General features: G+C 41.9%; 1 protein-coding gene across 1 annotated transcript in view; it reads right to left on the reverse strand.

Annotated features, from left to right (window-relative positions):
- LOC119216397 (protocadherin-16-like) overlaps positions 1-19,307 on the reverse strand; it is a 68,631-nt gene that overhangs the window by 41,456 nt on the left and 7,868 nt on the right. The window lies entirely within an intron of this gene.

Below are 19,307 nucleotides of genomic sequence, written 5' to 3' on the forward strand. Positions count from 1 at the left end.
CTGACCTTCACCAACTTCGTGGCAGGACTGGAACAGAATAAGTGCATCTTTACAATATTCTACTATTTTATCCCATTTAATACAATTTGAATCATGCTTTATGTGTATTTTGACTCTGCCAGGAGTTAAAAATGTGTTTTCTTCTTTTTCCTTTTCTTATATCCTACAAATCTTAGGCCCTCAGTGTTTTAAACAATCAATAAAAAAAGCTTGTAGTAACATGATGTTGAACTGGCTGTATTTTAAACTTCATTTTAACAAGTTTCCCATTTACAACTATGACCAATATGTTTTACATTTGCAGTAGTGATATCTGTAGATCAATACATTTGAAATAGTGGTTTTGATGACAGCAGCATTGAAGGATTAATTTGTTTTCAATCAGGGGAACAACTGCAGGATTAGGCCAGGGGACTTCTGCAGACTGAATCAATGAAGGGAGATGTAATATCTAACAGGCCTATTTTTACAACTGTCGGCTTCAGATTAGTGCAGCTGACAGATGACATGCGAGTGTTGATGGAATCCGTGCTAAGGCTGGCAACTCAAGTGTGCCGCTCTCTCTTCAGCCCGGTCACGGATACTCCCACCTGGACATTGTGCAATCCTGGGCCGAGACAGCTGCCCAGAAGAAAACCCCAGCCAATCCAAATCAGTCGGCCACTGGAGGTGTACATGATTGCCCGCGAAAACTTTTTCATTGGCTGCTTAAGGGAGGAGTGAAAAATAAATCAACCATGGGAAGTATTGGATTTCATAGCAGTGGTGGTGTGGGATTGGGTGGACCTTCAATCCAGAAACAAACAAGCCCTCATTCATGCCAGCCACTAAAATCACATTCTCTTGTTTCAAATGGAATAGATTCAATGCTTTGGAAAGAAATGAGGTACGTCGCTGATCTTTTGTTGAGAACCAATTACGCAGCCTAATTTGACTCTAGTGAAGCATTGCTTGGTGAAGCTTTGGTTTTCTCATCCAAGAAAATGTTAAGTTTATTGTGAAAAATGGATTGTCAATTTTTTCCAAGAATGAAGAATCTGCTTCAACTTCAGCTCCAAACAAGCCTCAAAGGTAATTGAGCTTTAGGAAAAAGTTCCAGTGGGGTGTAATATGAGAAACTGGAACAAAGTATACATAATGCCAGAGCAATAGTGTGTCGGAGATATATTACATCTTACCCCGAATAAATTCCCCACCCCTCAGACAGACAGTATTCCTGCAGTCTGCCTGGTGCATCCTGTAGATAAGGATGAAAGTATGCAAACTTCACTGCGGCTCCCTGTGTTAGAGAAGTAAATCGAGGCTGATGGGCTGGCACACATAACGCATAATAATGAACTCGAAAGTGTGCATAATTGATTGTGTTGCAATGATACAGTAAAAAGGGTGGAGGAAGAAAGTACCATTCAGAGCAACAGGAGGTATGTGCAGAAGTTTTGATGGCAGCATCCTTCCATTTTGCTACCGGCACCCCAGGGCAATCTTGGAAAAATATTGTTCTCCAGTCTAGCCGGATCTCAGCACACTTCTGGACTAACTCAATGTGACATCTACTTGTTATGCGAAAAAGCAGAAAAGGCCCACCTTCGGCACACAAATGCAGAGACTCTCTTTTTCAGACAAATACACGCACACGCAGTCTAAAGACAAGGAGAGCAAGCCCACTGTTCACTGAGCCACATGGGACTCTGCAGGAACACAGAGGTGAGGGGGCTGCAGACCTTCTCTTCTCAGTTACGTCCCAGAGGAGTCCCGTGCTACTTCCATTTCACAAACAACCTAAGGACTGTCGCGCAGGATGAGGGAAGTGGAGGAGCCATGTAGAGGGCCGCCTTACAAAACAAGAGAAACACACATAAACCTGAGCCTGGCAACTCACCAGGTTTATATCCGAGCAAGTGACCCCTGACAAGACGAGAAGGGAGGAAAGCTCTTAGCAAGATAGGATCACTGAGGATGGAGATGTCATATTGCATGGCAGTTGCTGTCCAAAAATTGTGAACTTACACAACAGAGGTCACAGAAGTTGTGTTTCCTTCTTTGGGCTTTAGTTGAACTATTGAATGAAGATTTTATTTTTGTTTCTGACAAAACCTTTGTGGCAATATGATTGCAATATGCAACAGTAAAATCCATAAAAATTTAGTATTTATTTAGAAACTTGTATAGTTAACTTAAAAACTCCACTTTTTGCATTTAAAACCGATTGTGCCATGAGCTAATCTTTAAATGCAGATACCAACTATGAAACAACCAGTGCCTGTAGCCCTGTATGTGACACCCAATCAGAGCGCAGCCATAACACACAAGCTTGTACAGTGAGATGAGAAGCAGCTGCTTACTGATGTCTGGGCCTCATTTTCACCCTGGTAAAACCACTCACAGTTATGTAAACATGAAAACTAAGAGGACAACAAAAGTTAATTCATATCATCAGCTTAAAGTGTTGGTCTGTTCTTAGACTTGTTTCATGTTTTCTCTGTGAACGTTGTCATTACCGCTGGAACAGAAAGTTCCTCAACAAAATACATTACTTATGCTGATGACATAAAACTGGTGTTATTTTTGAGAAATCCTTATGTTTATATTACAATGACATGTCTGTGGAAGCGTAAATCAACTTAATGCCGCATCTGAATGTACGCTCCCGGGGATTATTGTTAGCCTCGACGGGAAGGAAAAAGAGATTAAGTTGTTATTATTTTGTGTCTGGTTTGCTTTCCAAAGTGAACAGACAATTATATGAAAACTAAAGTTCAGGCAAAATCTCAGTACCTTTTTAGCTGCATTAGTACAAATAAATCTTAGCACAGATAGCATTTAAGAAGGTCTTTGGTCCTCCCTGAGCATTAACATAATTATAGTACATTGAGGGTTTCAAGCTGTGGTAAGTCTTGACGATAAAATCCGCCCATCAATTACCTAAACCTGATATTCCTGATCATTTTCTGCAGCTGCACATCAACAGACAGCTTTAGCAATAATCTTGCCTTTTGTGTGCTGACATCTTATCAGTGACTTACCAATGATTTTATATTACAAAACGGTAATTGGTTGCAAAAAAACTTCTTCTGCGTAGTACCCTTGTGTGGCACTGTCAGACATTCAGGAGACATTCAATAATGTTGAATAAACTGTCAGTTTATGTTTCTAGCCGAGATTTGCGAGATTAAATCTCCCTCTCTGTTGATTCTGTCGTTCCTCATTATTGTCTCTCCCTCGTTCTCTTTGTATCCCTGAAACTATCCCTCTCAGTGTGTACCTTCATGTCAAGCCACGAGTGAATGTAGCATTTTTTCCTTTTTGTCTGACTCATTTTAACTGGCTTTACTTAGACACCGCTCATTTCCTTTTCTCTGTCTAGTAGGGGCAGGTATGTTCCATCCCCAAATCCCGGGATGCAGCGCTTCATTGACTTTCACGAGGGGGACGCACTGCAGCATTGAGAGAGGAGGCTGCATGTTCTGGCTGCTTTTCATCTTAAACAGACATTCAATATTACCATTTATCCCAGGTCTTACTCCATAAAGTTTAGCGGAAATGATTTGTTTTGTGTGTGGGAGATAGCTGAAGGCTGTCCTGTCCTTCTATGACCTGGTTGGCTATCATCTGTCCTCTGGCTCAAGGCAATTTGAATTTAAAAGCATGGAACCAATTAGTCGGCGCAGGTAAATATGGCTGCACTATGTGATGACTTTAGGAGGAATTCATAAAAAATAAAGTACGGTCTACTCCCTTAAAGGAATACATATGGAGCATATAATCTGGCAACAATCCCTTATATTGCATGCATACTGCACCTATTTTCCCTGTTTGCATTGGGGTTTAGGCAGTCTGCAGCTCATTTTCTACATCAAACCCAAACACATTGTGGTGACAGTCTCATAAAACATGAAAGAAGAAGCAAATTAAGACCAACGTGTTTTGCATGTATGAAATCAGCACATTTAACAGTGATCCCACTGTTATTTTAAGACTAATGAGCGGGTAAGTTTAAAAGAGGCAGCATGTTTTGTTTAATGCTCGTGTTAATTTTGAAATAAATAAGGGGAATTTTGAATTGATTTCCTTATTTTCCGTTTCTTCCACGAAGCACTTATGCACAAATTAGGTTTAAACTGGTATTTTTTCCATTTTAAAAGAACTTTATGCCTCTGTGCGTTTACACTGTCTTTCACGTTTCTTTGCGGCACATGACAGTGGCTGATGGATTGGGCTTTGGGTGGCTGAAACGGCTCACAAGGAGATTGCTACCAGATGAAAAGGTCTCAGAGTGCAAAAGCGCAGTTTTGAATGAAGCTATAAATGTACACTTTTCCTGGACAATTATCACAGACCACATTAAGTTAAGAACACCGATGTGACACAATAATACTTAATTGGCTCCAAATGGTCCTATAATGAAAATTTTGAATAAATTATTAAATGTATATAGGTTGTTTGAGGGTAAGTATTTTCCTTGATTGGCTAAAGCAACATGTGATGAACATGTGTGGTATGTGACCGTATTTTGAGGTTAGCCATTTTTAGGCAATGAGCATTTGCAAAATCATTTGTTGTTTGAGTTTGTAGCGGAATAGCACTTCTGTATGAACGTGGTTCAAACAGATTCTATTGTATAAAACATACAAAGTAAGGTCACACACAACCTTACACATGCTTGTCTAAGAAAATAATTTTAAGCCTGCCCCTTCAAAATCATATGCAAACAGAAACTGGTGTATTTTCTTTTAGTGCCCCAACACCAACATCTTTGTTCTGTTGTGAAAGGAAGTGCATGGTAAATTCAAATGCAACTAAATCAGGCTGTAATCTTGCTTTGTTAAAAAAAACACACTCAATTTAGACATTCCTGATATAGCGACGTAACCATTCAGAAAATGTCAAACTTGTGCGGTTTAAAAAAAGTATAGGTTTCAAATTTTGGCCATATAATTATACTGTATTTGCTTGCCCGACAAGGGGAAGATGCAAAAAGGAAAATGTTTGTATTTCCTGTACACTTCTTTGACTGTTAAATGACAAATCAAAAAATGCACAATACCCTTTAAGAGACACAATTTATATAATCCAGATTGGCGGGGGTTAATATTTATGTCCACAGACCCCTTTACCTCTTATTATATAACATTTCAAACAATTATGAAAATATTTTTCCAAAGAACATGTGGATGTGTCTCCTACCCGTCTTTGTCTTTCAATACTTCCCAGATGATAGAAGTCTTCCTGATAGATCCGACTAAATTGTGCTTCAAAGTACATGTACAAAGGGCCAGGAACAGAACCATTTCTTTTTACTACATGACTGCGGTTTTGAAGTGAGCAATCTGTTGCTTGCATGGGCTAAATATTAAAAAGCACTACTCCACTCTCTTTTTTCAGCAGCCACATCCAGTAGAAAGCTCTGGATGAAAGGAGGAGATGGTAAACCTGTGGAATTTCCCTCTCAGGTCGGTGACCTCTTTCCAGGTTCGTGTCTGCTCCGTCGGCCACCGACTCGCTGTGATTGATGTGACCCACCCTGCAGCATGCAATCTTGTTGCCAGGGCAGTTCAAATGTCAGGCTTCTGAGTCAGTAGCAACCAGTTCACACACTGAGTCGGTAACTTTGCTAAACCAACACAACCAGCCCAACAGTCGTAGACATAGAAAAATAACCCTCCAGGTGATGTGACACCTGGCTGGGAGCTGATTGCTCTGAAGCGTGAGGGGCTGCCTTTGTTGCCTTTCAAAAGCTCCGATGCTTGGCCTGTCCCCAACCAGACAGAGAGAGAGAGAGAGAGAGAGAGAGTCGGCCTGGCGCTGGAGCCGTGGTAGTCAGAAAGATCTGTGGTGTGGCCCCTCCTTTTCACTGGGCCGGGATAAGCCAGGGAGTGTGGCGCCTCTGAGGTTAGTGGGCTGCCTCATCGAGACACCAGTTCCATCATGAGCCTATTTTCTCGCTTCCCTTTTTTCTTCTCCCCAATTCAGACCTCTCTTTGCTCTTTATTGTCAACTCTCCACTTTTGCCTTCCCTCCGTCTGTCCTCTTCTTCTTTGGTGCTGGGATTTCAGCTTTTATGCATGACAGAGGAAAAATGATAAAAACCCACACGGCTAGGTTTCTGGTTTGGATCCCAATATTAACGATCTTTTTTCCCCACTTTCATTCTTGCTCTATTTTTTTTACCCAGACGATTGCCAAAATGTCAATAGCTCGCTGTCGTTGGTTTGTCAGCATCCATCCTTTGTTCATATTCAAAGTAGACAACAGCCATTTCAAACCAAAAACTCTCATGTTTTTTTTATTTAATCTCAACTTGTAACTCCTTCCATGAAGTAGCGTTGAGAGGCATAATTAACATGCATGTTGCTTCTTCCTCCTCACACTGGGCAAAGTATAAACAAGAAAAGAAAGCGTGAACAGCCTTTGTGAGTATCATAATGCCCTAAATGTCCGGATTGTACATTTGAGGGAAAGAATCAATGTGTTTAACTAGCTAATCCGACATGTTGAGTCAATTCACGTACATTGTGGTTATGCTGGCGAGTTAGCAGGGGGTCCTCAGCTTTGAGAAAGGGCTTTACCATCAGAAAGCAGCTGTCCCGCATCAACAGTCCCTACAGACACAGACAGTGCCGTGTTTGTGCCATAAGCCATTCTATACAAGCACATTGTGGCAACTCCTCCGGCATTTTCTAACAGCCTGGCAACAGCTCAGCCCACAGATTGAAAAGGGTCTAGACTGGTCTTCTAAAAAGACCCTCGCCTCACATTAGCACTCCAAGGTTAAAAGAACACAGCAAGAAGGATACTGATGAACTTGTCGGAAAAAAAAAGCTCTATAAGGACAGGTTTCCAGAACTCTAGATTAGAACAAACTTTCACTACAGCGGGTTTTGTAACTAATATGAGGGGGAAATGGGGGTGATACGAATATTAGGAAGTTTCCAAACATGACTTGGTTTGAAAACGTATAATATATCTTGATGCAAAATAGAAGACGAAGGTCCACAAGGTCTTTGGCAAGCGATAAAGGAATTATTTGATTTATATAGAACCAATCTGCTTTCCCCTCAGCATCACCCATCACTCTGCTAACAACCATAGCTAAATGAGCTCTGCATCTCAAAAAAGGGGTTTCACAGAAAGTATTCTATGAGCTTTCCTGGTTCAGTTGAATTCATTTGAATAATTTACTTTTAAGAATAGCATGAATATGTGGAAATGGTTAATCCATCAATCTAATCTGACACTCTGCTTCAGAAAATGCCCTGTGTTTTTTGTTTTTGTTCATCTAGTGACCAAAGAAATAGAAAACAAAGTTTGTGGGTTATATAAAAAAGGTCTTTGGTGAGTCTGAAAAGGATTTGAAAACCCCGAATTAGTTTGGTGCTGTATGAGCAAGCAATTTCCTCTCCCTCATCCACAGAGTACACCATTGCCCCGGTGTTCATTTCCACCAGTTTCCCCCCTGTGCCCACATCTGAAGATTCCCAGGCTTAAGCAGGGATTGGAAACTACAGTGTCCAGCATGAACACCGCTATGCCACCATATCATGCAACTCTTTCCAGTCAGAGCACTCTGACGTCACATCGTTAATCCCTTTGACCATACCACCCAAGCCTCGAAGAGACCACACCAAATCCTGCACTCACCCCTTTGGAGCGAGAGCAGAGGAGTGAGTACCACTGGGATCAAAATAATGAGGCTTATTAGATACCGTAAACCAGTAATGAACTTCACAGAAGGTAGAGCTGCGCCAGCAAAGCAGAGGTAACATCAAAGCTACCAGTTGTTTGGCTGTTAGGAAATCTCATTCAAAAACAATTCTTACCTTACTAAATCTCAAAAAGGTCATTTTCATGTCCAGACATTGTATTGCTACACAGGGACATGCCATACATGCTCCTGCAAACACATTTGGCTCGTGGCCTTCTTCAGGTTCATCCAATGGTATTCTTTCTACTACCGATACTAACGTTCATTAGTGTTGTTGGAGTTTTACCGCTCCAGAGTCCATGCACCTTGGAAGTGGGTGAAGTTGTGCCGGAAAATCCAACCCTGCAGCTGGAAAGTATGTCATTTTTCAAATAACACAGAAGTTTTAGACTTTGCACAGCGGGTTGGTTTAGAACTAGCCATGCGTAACAAATGATTGGAGCAACTTATTCTCTGCCACCACCAGTGACTGGACTCCCATAGGGGGATAGCCCTTAATCTCAACATCCCGACTTAGGGTTGATCCTAAAGCAAGCAATTTGTACTATTTTGTATGTATGCCTCTTTAATAAATCATTGCTAATTCAAGACAGCCCTATTGATCTCGAAAATAACAAATTATATTATTGGTTAAAACGAGGGCTATCAAAATGAATGTGTTAATCCATGTGATTAATGTGGCAGAGATTAATGCAACAAATTATTGTAACGCATTTACAGTTAACTAGAAACAGAACCGCCGCTAGCTGCAGTCAGTTAGATCGGAGGGAGCAAGGGGCGAGCTTTTTGCCAGGTTAAGCTAGCTGCTAGGCTACTTCAATCCCCAAATCTACCCTGCGCGGCACACGGTCTGAAGAGGACCACCACTATGTCCCCAAAAGACAGTGGTTTGGAAAACGTCCTGGCTGAATGTTGGGTGATTGTTGATACTTCAAACCCAGTCGTCAAATGATGGAGAGTTGAGAATAAATTAAACAATAGTGTCTAAAATACACGCTTTCTAAAGTCATTACTCATTACGTGTAAGATGTAGTCTTTAAACTACTAGAAAAACAATCAAGATTGATCACAATTAGTGAGTTTGAAAATGGGTAATTAATTAGTTGACAGGCCTAGTTAAAACAGCTAAGGGCATGCAACGTTCACTCTCACTCGTACTTAGTTAGCCTCGAGCCTCCATAGCCTCAATTGGCCACCAAGTAATCATCCACAGACGTTACTCAATTTAGACTGCTGAGTTTTGTGTGCAGGGTGCTTTGCATCAAAGTTACCTGATTTCCGTTTGTAAGCATTTGCCATGTCAGAAATTGCCATCAGCAGACATTTTATGATTTCAACTCAATCATAAGCATTCTCACTGAAGACTTAGTTAAATTAAATCATGGATCTATTTAAAATCCCACGCGTCTCTGGGTACGGATCTGCCGCGATTGAAGATTTTTCTCTTGTACGTCCAGGCCAAGAATCTGTTCGGCTTGTGTGCCTTGGCCTCATCCTGATGTACCTTTATCTTCTGCACAAACACAAGCCCAATCCTGCAGCTTTGTTTATCCTTTCCAGACTCCCCTAAAAACATACTGGCACGCAAACTGTTGCACAATTGTTCTCTCTTATTTTTATTTGACTATTTTCTTTTGTATTTTACTGACTTTTTTAATGCATCATAAAGATATGACTTAATTTTGCGATTGCTTAGGCTTCATGAGAGGATCAATCTGGCTCCGCTAGGAAACTCAGCCCCCTCCAAATATCCTTATTTTATAACTGAAATTCATGGCTGTGAAAAAGATTAGACCTAATCTACCTCCTTGAGGTGATTATCTGGTTGCCGCATTAATGGAGATGGCAGCGTCCCTTTAAATATAGCACTTTCTTGTTATGGATTTTTTCAGTAACCAGACCTAACACAATTTTTTCAAAATGACATTTTGACAACTAGTGTGAAAATGAGGTATTTTTTAAAAACTCAAGTTTTCAATCCTAATCATAGATCATAATGTAAACAAATCATTTAAAGATCGTTGGAAAAGGCACCGTCTTTACTCAGACAGACTCCCAGCAGTCTATCAAAAGCTCTTCTTTACAGTGGGCATTGATGCCCACTGTACCCACTCTCATTTGAGATAGCATATTTGTGTTTGTTTCCGACTGTCTGGCAGCTCCAGTCTGTGTGGGAGAGCGTTTTTAAGCCTGATAGCTCTTTCCCTTCCAAAGTGGAAAAAGAAAGCTAAAATAAATCTTATCATGCTGGCACTTTATTTGGATACCCTCGATCTGTAATCAAAGCCCAGGGGGGCTGAGTGGTACAGGGTGAAGGGATGTCCCTCCACCAAGACAGAAAGCATGCACAAAGATGTTTTAGCAGGGCTGGAGTTTAAAAGGGAGAATACCTTGCAAACTCTCCCCCATATCTGTCCTTCATGACAGATGCAGGGGCCCAACCACTGACAACATGCAAAAGTTTGGGGGGCTGAGAAGGGCGATCATATTGAATAAACACATCCAGCCATTTGCTAGCCCCCTCAATCCCCCTCCAAATGAAAACCTCAGCTGATATACGATGTAGATTGATCTGATAACTCCGTTTATATTTTTTATTTACACACCAGGATAAACGTACTTTCTCTAGCCAAGAGATCATGACGTTTTTATCTCCAAGCAAACATCCTAGGACCCTGCTACATGTTCCCCAGACCTCTAGAATGTGTTGATAATGTTGTGCGATAGCCGAGACAGCGGGACGATCCAAAAGGAAACAATGAACTCTGGAAAAAGTACAGCTTTACTCTTAACAGTGTGGTAGCTTAAAACACCACTGTGTTTGTCACACCTGGGTAGTAGTTTCATTTAGTTAGTTCACCTCTTCACAATAAATTAAGGGACTGTCCTAGCGTGCAAAGACTCAAACAACAGCCACTTAGGATGAAGATGAATCTGTGAATAGAGGGGTTTCTGGTTTATACCTTTCCCAATATTGCCATAGTAACAAACCACTTCTTGAGCTTGGTCTGCACACCACTTTTGCACACACACTGCATGAGGTAAATCTTGTTTTTGCGCCTCAGCATCTGCTTTCTGTTTTGTTTTCCACAGTCTGCATTTGTTTGAATTCTTTTATAGTTTCTTGATTTAGTCCCTTAAACACAGGGGAAGTACAAAATGTTGCAAGTTAATAATAATAATAATTACATTATCAAAGTCAATTGCCAACTAGACAAGTCCGAATACATTTTTTTTCTCCTGAAAAATGTTTTTCTTGTATTTTTCCTGCGCATACAACTTTCTTCAATGGGTCAGAGCTTGGCCCAGTGCCATAACAGCAGTGGTGCCCTTCCCCCGGCTCTTCAGCAAAAACATTCACAATACTTCTATGTGCATGCTTCCTAGTGGGATGAATAAAGAGAGGAAGTAACAGGGCAAAGGGTGACTTCACACTTAAACTGCCTGTTTACAAGTCATTTACAGATCTGCAGGAGGGAGAGAAGCTCATAAGAGTCTACCAAAGAAAGCCCTCCATTCACAAATACACACGGCAAGTGAAACAAGGCCACAGAAAGCTTCGCCCCAAGTTAGGAAAGGTTGCATTTGCAGAAATATTGTGTGCAGTTTCTTTCATATTGAGTGATATAGTGATTCAACGATGATTCCACGGTAATACCAGAAGAAATGAGGCCTAGACACCACTTTATTATTATTATAGCATAGAATCAGTGTGCTTGAGATTTAAAAAAAATAAAAAATGGCAGGGATGAAAGAAATAGTGACGGTGTAAAGGCACTTTCTGAAACTTGCTGAGATTCAAGCCAGAAACATAATTTAGATTTGATCAAAGCTTTTGTACTTGTGATGATTGATGAAACTGCCTGCATCCTATATTCACGGTATTGTCTCATCTGTCAGGAGACCAACAGGCCGATGTGGGACAATTCGCAGTGCCAAGAGACAGCGAAAATGTGTGTAAAAATGTGTGACTTTCCCTTCCTTCAAAACCTAAGTGCCCTTGACCAAAAGCTGCTCAGTGACCAGCAGTATGAGTCTGTGGGATTAGTTGAACGCTATGAATGGGAAGCAGGGAGGAAACAATACAACCGAACAGCCATTGGTGGACTTCTCCTGAATGAATCAAGAGTTAAAAAGAGAAACTACCAAATCCGAGGCGCCTCATTGAATGAGCTAGTGTTATTCCAACATGCAGTGACTTCACATACCAAAGATAAATTGCAGCATAAATCACCATATCTGCTGTCTGGGATAATCAGGTCGTGTAAGCAATACATTGTTGATAGTAAAAATTGGGAGCAGGTTAGTCCTCGATTCTCTTCAGATTATTTCCGTCTGCACACCTCCGGAGACCTCTCCTGTGAGATTATGCGAGTATCACCGTCTGAGTGGAAGGTCGTAAGCCCATCCAAAGCTATGGTGGCAAAAATAATCCTCTCAAAGTTTTCTATGAGTGGAGCAGCACTGAGATAACAGCTGATTAAAACGGTCACTTGGTTGTGAAAGTGGCTGATGAGTGCAGAGACATGTTTTCTACAGCACATGATAGAAATGGAACTCGGAAGTGACGCTTTAGGGTTTGGGTTGGGAATCTGATAGACCCTATGCCTCACTTCCAGGGATCCTCTATAAAGACACAGGCAGGTTGGAAAGGAGACGGCTTTTGAAACCGGATGAGGGGATGCCTTCAGCCGTTGCCATGATGAATTAGCTTGTTGAAAGCATCCACAACTTGTTTCTCCATTATCCCAGCTACTGACCAGCTACTTGTCGGCATCCATTTGAGTGGTGAGTTGACTTTGCCAAAGCCGCTGTACACAAAGCCTGCTTTTTCTGGATACTTAACCACAACATTTTTCAAGCATCCTATGAGAGTGATTGGCTCGCCTGAGAGCCTCTCTACAGTCTTCACATGCCAGTCTCTGCGAAAACATGAAAATATAAACTGTAAGACTTTTTTCATCCCAAGTCGCTGCAACTCAATACGGTTCTGCCTCTACTGGATCATATTGGCTGTATGTCTAGCCTTAACACTATACTCAAATAGGAAGACGGTGCAGGGCATTGATTTGAACATTGGCATCCAACATCGCATGTTCTTCATAAACCTCCTCAATCAAAAGAAACTAAAACTCTCTGTCTTGATGCTTTCAACCTCACAAGACGCATTTGTAAATTCATCTGGGAGGAAGCTTCCTCACGGCATTGATTAGAGAATTTCTTCCACACTAAAACCCTGTCTACACCAAGACCCGCATGTACACACACCCCAGTCCCTGGCTTTCTGTTTGCCTTTTCTGATACCACATCACACATCTTGAGTCCTTCGCTGCTGCATACCAGCTCTGCCTAATTACAGCACAGTCCCACTGCTCCCCACGTTGCCCCCCGGGCTCCTCACAGCACCAGGCTACACACAACAATCCAAACAAAGATTTGGCCTTTCAACACGCTGGTCAAAAGAAGCAGCACACCACTCTCAACATAAACTTTGCAGCACCAGACCAAATTAGCCTTATTGATTTGTTATGCAACTCTGTGGTAATTAGTCCCCCCCACTAAGTCTTTAAATCACCCTCTAACCCTCAGAGGAAGGCAGCGTTGAGCTAAGCAGTTGTCTCCTTATTGCAACTAATCTGCAGGGTGAATGCTTTAGCTTAGAATAGATGAGGCATAACAGATGTTCTCGCTCATAATAAGCGTTTCTGCGAGATGTGGCAAAGGCTTGAAGATATGCAACCAGCAGTGTGAGGGTGGACCACCATGGAGTACCAGTGTGCACAGACTGGTAGCCTGGTTTGGAGCGGGCCTGGGTGCCTCTTTGTCTAAAGCCAAGACAGACAAAGCTGGGTTACCGCATTGTAAAAGTGGAGCCTCTCTCCCCACAAACCTCCTTCTCCATTTGGTTTGTCTCGCACTCCCTCTCGCTATCTTAAAGGCCTTTTTGTTTGATAAATTACAACCATGGTTTGATTATAAAACTGAATGCCAATAATAAAGTATTAATATTTTACTTTAAGGACTACAAGTATGTTTTTGTGTTAAAGGTCCAGCGGTACACAAATGAAATGCTGATAAAACATCTGCTTGTGTACTAAATAAAGTGGAATAAAAATCAATTATTTTTTTAGGTGATAGGTCATAGGTCAAGGTCATATTCAACACTCAGCCCCAACTAATAATGTGGTCCACACAGGAGCTGAGCACTTTAATAACTTTATTACCATTAACAAACATCTGCAAAACATCCTCTTCTAACAGTGTCAGTTGCACATTTTCCTGACCACAGAGAAAGATGGTTTGGATTCTTTTCCTCTGGCCTTGTTGGTATTTTGCTTGTTTTAACGTCTTACACCCCATCAACTATTTCTTACAAGGGGAGCTGAGGTTTTGACCAATCATTTTTCTCGGCCTCCTTCACAGCCCCGTGCAGACCTTTTCATAAACGAAAATTGACCTAATCGAGAGAAGACCTTGGATGATCTGACCACGGGAGGGGGCTGAGGTTTCTGGTAGACTAAAGGAATGCATTCCCTGTTACAGTCAAGTTTTGAATACACAAACCAATTGCTGAGTGGTTAAGATATTTTAGGGCATGTGCATGCTTTCCTAAGAAGAGGAAATTCTCTTGTGAATGTAAAACCCAACATGCTGCAGACTAGCTACCATCGCAATACCTGCACTTCATTATCACACTAAAAAAAAGATATTGTTTCCGTTTGTTTGAGACCCAGTTTCCTGGTTACTGAAATTCGTAACCTGGCAAGCCGTCATTCAGCGTCTGCTTTCCAGTCTGGTGGTTTCTGATGGACAGCAGGGGACTGGATGGATGATTTAGCACAGATTTACTTTGGACCAGAATGAATATCGCGAGCAGAAGATGCTTCCTGATGCCCAGCTTGTTTCGCAGTGCCAACTGCCTCGCACATGTGCACAGGGACCACGGGCTGTGAGAACAGAAGGCCTGGCAACCCTCATCTCAGCGAGCCTGCTCCCTTCCTCCCATTCAGTTGTCTCAAAGGAGGAGGGAGGCAAAGTGAATAATTTTCGCTATTTAGAAAGGTCGAGCAGAAGTGCTCCTCTTGAGCCTGAACGCAACACTGTGACAACGTGACTGTGGAGTAACACACACACACACACCTCTGCAGTGTGACTTGACTCTGTTGGTAATTTACACCCATTTCTTTCTTGCCTCATTAAATTGGATAAGCCTGGGCCTGGTCTGACTGGGACCCACAAGGCAGTGTGTTTGCATCATTCCAGGGAGGCCTGAGTGTCTCCAGGCAGGCAGATGTGCTGCTCTCACCTGCTCCGATTCACATCTCACCACTCTCGAGGGGATCAGGGGGAAGTGAAAAAGTGTAATTGGATGACGGAGGGGACACAATAGTGTGGGAAGAGGAAGTGTAAAAAGATAAGAGGTCTGGACAGACAAGTTGAAAGACTAAAGGCAGACAAACAGAGACCAAGAGACAGGAAGAGTGAAGGAGATCCAACCCCTCAGAGTCAGAGGAGAGATCAACAGCTGGATCCAGCTGTGAATCTGAGCTTTGTCACAGCTGCCAGAGGCTGACTGTCCCTCTGGAGACCCTCGACTGTTTTCTTTCTCCCTCTTGCACGATGCTTTCACTACACTCACATGCTTTCATAGAAACTTAGCAGTGGTGCTGAGAGGTCTGCCTCGCGAGCAGCAGACAAATTGCTTGGGGTACTAATGACTTGTCTTGTCCCTGGAGATCAGCACATGAGCCCATCTTCCTTCCTCGCCAGATTCTTCACAGTCAGTTCTGACCATTTACAGTGACGACATTTTGATAAATGATATACCCTTTACGATATTTATCAAGCAGAATGTGTTCTTTGGTTCTGACGTCTGAAATGTGAGGTTTTTCAGTTTTTCTCATTTCTACTTAATGGCTGTGGGTTTGGAACTTTTGGTTTGACCTCACAGCATTGGGAGAAAATAATGATGGATATTAAGTCCAGTAACTGTCTGACATTTCATTTACAATTACTGAAGCTATAAACAAACACCGTAATTGAACCACGGTGGTGCTTCTATTCTCTTTCACAGTTTGGGGTTCAAACATCCACAGCTTAGGTTTTCAGTATCTCCTTCCAGTTACTGTGTTCGAAGTTTTACCGCACTCCTCCTGTGCTTGTGAGAACCAGAGATTTTGGTGATGGACGTCTGAGCACAATTAAATGCGCTCAGCTGTCTCAAGCACAGCAACTTTGACCTGGACACCCACGCTCTATCCAGATGTACATCAGTGGTTATGTTCGCTTCAGTGCCCAAGTAAGGCCCAGGAGTCAGTGTTCAAGGAAGTATTGCATTTTCGAACGCATTAAGTAGCTGGCTACTGCAATTTTACCGTTCCACGAAAATGCTGTTACACCGCAGAGCCTCAGCGACAGTATGGTAGTTAGCAGCAGGATAAAATGATAGGGGAGACCAAAAGTAGAATCAGCCCTCCTAAAGCTAAATCTCACAGAGAGACAGGCCAGTCTGGTATCAAGTGACATTTCGTTCAACACAAACCATTCCCAGAAAAAAAGAGTCTGGTGAGAATTGATGACATAGTTTTTACAAAAAGTACCGGCCTGTAACTGGCAATTTCACCATCGTTAGTCATTTGGTCTGAGAAAGATTTCACTGACGTGCTAGCAAAATCCATTAGAGACAGAGAAAGGTGGAGCGACAGTAGATCAGTCAAGTGTTGCTTTCAGTCACCAAAATGTTGGATTTTACATGAAGGTTTTCAGAACTTTGACATGGGTGGAAGTTGTGAACTGTTAAAAAATGTGGTTTTGAGACGTGCTGCTGAGACACTGAGAGGAGAACTTTTTGTGAAAGAGTAGTGCCCTAGAAAACAATTTTACTTTTTAAATTATCTTTCATTTTCCTTACACAAAGGAATGGCAGCTAGGTCTATTCCAGAGGGAATGTCATTCGTGAATACAAAAAAATAAAGGCCTAGATTGTAATAAGCAAGATGTACCGCATCAGGCTTTCAAAAGAGGAAGCAAAAGCAACTCGTGCAATTAAGCGGCAAACCCCAGCTTCATGCCGTCTGTACTGCAGCAAGTATTATGAACATTTTGTGGTTGGGAAACTATTACACTCCACACTTCCTTTTTTCATCAGTTCAATCAGAGCTCAAGGACACCATGGCTCAAGGTGTCAGTGTTACTAGCACCTGTGTGATGGTCACTAGTAGGTGGTCTCTACGGTACAAAGAAATGTGAATATAGTGTGAAAGAAAGAGATTATTTCATTCATAGTTTCTCTCTAAGGCAATTATGAGTGTTCCCTTTTGACATAGACTGAGTTTCCTTTTATGTTGGCAGGGAAGCAAAAGCGATTCACAGTGCCACTTCACTGAGGTATCTCTTTCAACTAGACTGCCTTTCAAGAATTCAGGGGAATAATGAACATGTTTGAGTGGTACCCTGCGTCTGCAGTTATCTAAACTAAAAACAAGCAGGCTTAGCATTGTTGCACACAAGAAATCCTAGCCAAAGCATAACAATCCTTAACAATATCACCAATGTTTTTACAAGGGAAGTGATGTGTTTAGTCAACGGGTTGCCAAAACATCACTGAGACGGGAAGCAATTTGGGCAGAAAAGGAACTGATAGATGCAAAAGTTTGTTTTTACAGCTTCAAGAAAGAAAATGGAAAAAAATGTTTGCTCCTTCAATCGCAGCAATCACTGTTGGTCTCATATTGCCAAGGGGGTTGCCGCAATGACAAGTGGCCCATTCTGTCATGAACATGGGGGAGGCTGGTCTAAAAATTAGGTCTAGCCTATCTTCACACCCGGCTAATGAGAAATGAAGTGAGATCAGATAAGAATTGGGAAAGGGACCGACCAACAGACATACGAGGAAGCCCCCCCCCTGCCAGTGTCACCTCCGCAAGCTCATGCCAGAGCTTGTCAGGGCTCATTTCCCCCTCAGCTGCTTGGAGACCCCCTCTCCTCTTTCTGCTGGAGCCAAAGCGGCCCCCCAAAACAGACAGGGACAATTCTTACCAGAAACACACACCAAACCAACCAAAAACCGCAATGATGTGAGAGGAAAATGATTCCCCATGCAACATTTTTGCCAAATTGAAAGCTTCATTACTTTTGAAAAAACACTTAGGTGAGTGAATATGGGGCGCCAATTGTAAAATGTTGCACGTTCTAAAATCCTGCGCAGTTTTGGTACATTCATCATGTTTCCATATGATAATGCTAAATGTACCAAAACTGCGCAGGATTTCAGAACGTGCGACATTTTACAAACGGCGCCCCATAAGTGAATGGCAAATGCCATCCAAGCCCAAATAACCTGGACTTAATGAATTTGTAGATATTAAGCCTGGCTGATGTGCTTCATTACCCTAAATGACGGCTTGTATCATTATTCTTCCACCTTGTTAGGAATCAGTTGCATGTACGTATGCCTAATTATCTCATTAATGACCTTGCATTATTTTTCCTTTCCTATTATTCTATGAAGACCTCATACATTTAAAAACAGTTCAGTACTACTTAAATGAATGCAATCCAGGGTGTAAAACTAAGATAAGATATAAATTGGTGTTAGAGAAAATACTTTGCCATGTAAATAAATAAAAAAGATGAGAGCAAAGAGCAAAGTGTTCTTTTTTATTGGATTTCCTCACTCAAAGATGACCTATTTGCTTTGGAGTAAGTTGTGCATAATTACAAGTATAATCTTGCATAATTGAATTACAAGACTGATTGCCGTCAAAAGGCCTAAGTCACACATCTAATTTTAAAGCCATCAAAAAAGTGATCCAGTGCAAAAAGTGACAAAATATCACCGGCAAAGCACTGTGGAGCAAGATGACATGAAGAAATAATCACAAACTGCTGTGCTCATAACCTGTGGAGGGGGATCGTGAAACCTTACACTTTGGATACGATGATCACAACATATATTGTAATGTTTTTTTGGACAGAATGGGCATGGAAAATGGGTATTTTCATCTGCAGAGTGAAAAAGGTAGTCATCAGATGTCATGCTGAGATGTTTGGATGTATGGCTGGCCCCCTGAGTAAGAGCAGTCTGTTCTCACATGGGCCGCCAAACACGTCAGCACCCAGGCAAGCCCGGGAGAGACCCGAAAGCAATGGCTTCAAAGAACTTCTTCATAGTTGGACACTGCGAGGGGAGTTGTTTGAGAGCAGGTTACAGTGCCCTTTGGTGGGAAGAGCAAAGGAAAGAATGAATTCTGTCCATTTCGAGTTAAAAAAAGTTTTCCCATGTTTCCAAAGATGAACTTCAACCCACATTGGATAGAAAACAAAAGAATAATTGTTAAAAAATGTATAATTTGGAGAGCTGAAAAGTTCTTACGACCATTCCATAATCAATTTTAGTAGGTTGACTTATTGTTGTGGTTCCTGTGATTCAGAATTAAGGGACCTCCCACAAGGAGCCCTCAAAGCCTCCATTTCTGCATTCAAGCCAGTAGCAGCGGTAAGGCCAGCGTCTCCCTTCACCCCTCCCTCCCCCAACGCCAAATCCTGGGCCAAGATCCTGTCTGCTAGGCCCTCTGTCAGGCTTGCACCATGTGTCCAACTCCTT

Source organism: Pungitius pungitius, chromosome 3, assembly GCF_949316345.1.
Source record: "Pungitius pungitius chromosome 3, fPunPun2.1, whole genome shotgun sequence".
NCBI lineage: Eukaryota > Metazoa > Chordata > Actinopteri > Perciformes > Gasterosteidae > Pungitius > Pungitius pungitius.